This window comes from Dermochelys coriacea, chromosome 13 (genome assembly GCF_009764565.3).
Source record: "Dermochelys coriacea isolate rDerCor1 chromosome 13, rDerCor1.pri.v4, whole genome shotgun sequence".
NCBI classification, from domain to species: domain Eukaryota; kingdom Metazoa; phylum Chordata; order Testudines; family Dermochelyidae; genus Dermochelys; species Dermochelys coriacea.
In genome coordinates, this window is record NC_050080.1 from 39,821,248 (window position 1) to 39,823,455 (window position 2,208).

At 40.7% G+C, this 2,208-nt stretch overlaps 1 pseudogene; it reads left to right on the forward strand.

Moving 5' to 3' along the window:
- Positions 1–1,348: 1,348 nt before the first annotated feature.
- LOC119841700 lies at positions 1,349–1,984 on the forward strand (annotated as a pseudogene).
- The last annotated feature ends 224 nt before the right edge of the window (positions 1,985–2,208 follow it).

The window sequence follows — 2,208 nt, forward strand, 5'->3', positions numbered from 1 at the left end:
AGATGCTGATGAAAAAACAGTAGCCAAGCTTCTGTGAGTATGAATATCCAAGAAAGGAAATAATTGTGTGAAATCTATGTTATTGTCTTTGCCATCATATTACACTTCTTCTATATATAAACTGGAGTATCAATAGGACTTTACCCAGAGAATATCTTTAGTAATGGAGAATGTCTTATATAGTACGGTGACAGGTTTCTGAGGGGTAGCCATGTTCGTCTGTATCAGTAAAAACAATGAGGAGTCTTTGTGGCACCTTAGAAACTAACGAATTTATTTGGGCATAAGGTTTTGTGGAATAAAACCCACTTGATCAGAAGCATGGAGTGGAAAATACAGTAGGCAGGTTTAAATATACAGCATATGAAAAGATGCGAGTTGCCTTACCAAGTGGGGGGCAGTGCTAACAAGGCCAATTCAATCAAGGTGGATGTGGCCCATTCCCAGCAGTTGACAAGAAGGTGTGAGTATCAACAGAGGGAAAATTATTTTCTGTAGTGACCCAGCCACTCCCAGTCTTTATTCAGGCCTAATTTGATGGTGTCAAGTTTGCAAATTAATTCTGGTTCTGCAGTTTCTCGTTGAAGCCTGTTTTTGAAGTTTTTTTTGTTGAAGAATGGCCACTTTTAAGCCTCTTTTCAACTTTCTCTTATGGTACTTGTTGACTATCAGTCTCGTGCCAGTATTTAGCCTTAGATGGAGTTTACCACCAGCTTTGGGCTGCATTCCCAAGCAACCAGACTCCAAGAAGACCCAGTCTCGGCATGCTAGGGGCCGCTACCAGCCTCACACCATCCACGGGCACGCGGCCCCCACCCATTTACCTCTTAATGGTTTCACGCCCTCTTGACTGAGGTCTTCTTTCTATATGCTGTATAGGGCTATATTACTCTTGGCCAAATAACAGGCTCATTTGGAATTATTTCATCAAAAATTATTAATCCATCTCAGATCATTATTACATTAAGAAAAGCAACATCAAAAAAGTAAGCACACAAATTCCATTGAATTTCAGGGAGAGTTGGACAACTCCCTTTTACTGCTTTATGATTGAAATGGGATTTTTTCAAATAAGAAGTTGTGATGATTGTATCTTCTTTCTCTTCTTTATGCAGCTGAGTGAGAAATGAAGCCATAAAAACTGAGAACCAAACCAGAGTGAAGGAATTCATCATAGTAGGATTTCCAGGCAATTCCAGATTGAAAATCCTGGTCTTCCTACTTCTTCTGGTGATCTACACACTGATGCTTATGGGGACCATTGGGATCATAGCCTTGGTGTGGAGCGATTCACAGTCCAATGTACTGGTTTTTCTGCAACTTGTCCATCTCAGAGATATGGTTCACCATGGTCATCCTTCCCAAAACAATGATGAATCTTATGTCGGCACATCAAGCTATTTCTTTCCTTGGGTTTTTTACCCAAACCTATTTCTATTTCTTCCTTAGGACCTGAAAGTATATCCTGGTAGCCGTGATGTCCTTTGATAGATAATAGCTATTTGTAAGCTGTTGCATTACCCCATCATCATGAAGCGGAAGTTAACTCTCTAGTTGATTATTGGCACTTGGTTGGCAGCCTTTATATCAGTTCTCTGCCCAACCATTCTGGTGTCCCACTTGCCATTCTGTGACCCCAATGTCACTAACCATTTCTTCTATGACATAAGACCAATTTTGAAACTGGCTTGTACAGACATACACCTCATTGAATGCGTGAGCTCCCTATATACTTCCACTGTGGTGCTTAGCTCTTTGCTCTTAACAACAGTGACCTACATGTATATCATCACCACCACCTTACCATATTCCATCCACCACCAGTCAGCAAAAGGCATTTTCCACCTGCGCAGCTCACATTACGGTGGCGTCCATCTTCTACAGCAGTTCCATTTTCATGTATATATTACCCCAAAAGACCCACTCGTCAGGGTTGTACAAAGCAGCAGCCATTCTTCACATCACCTCGGGAATGAGAAAGTAAGAGATGTCTTCAAAGACATGCTCAGGCAAGGAAGAGTGGTTCGCTTCAAGAGTCTGAAAAACTTTACATTGTGATTCATAATTTGCAAAGATCAAGGAATGAAATGGAGGTCAAAGAAGGAGTCATGGGTAAAATATGCAGATGCATCAAAATGACTTAGGATCCTAAGTTCCATTTTAAAAGTGATTTAGGGCCAGATTTTTAAATAAATATGGCATCTGAAG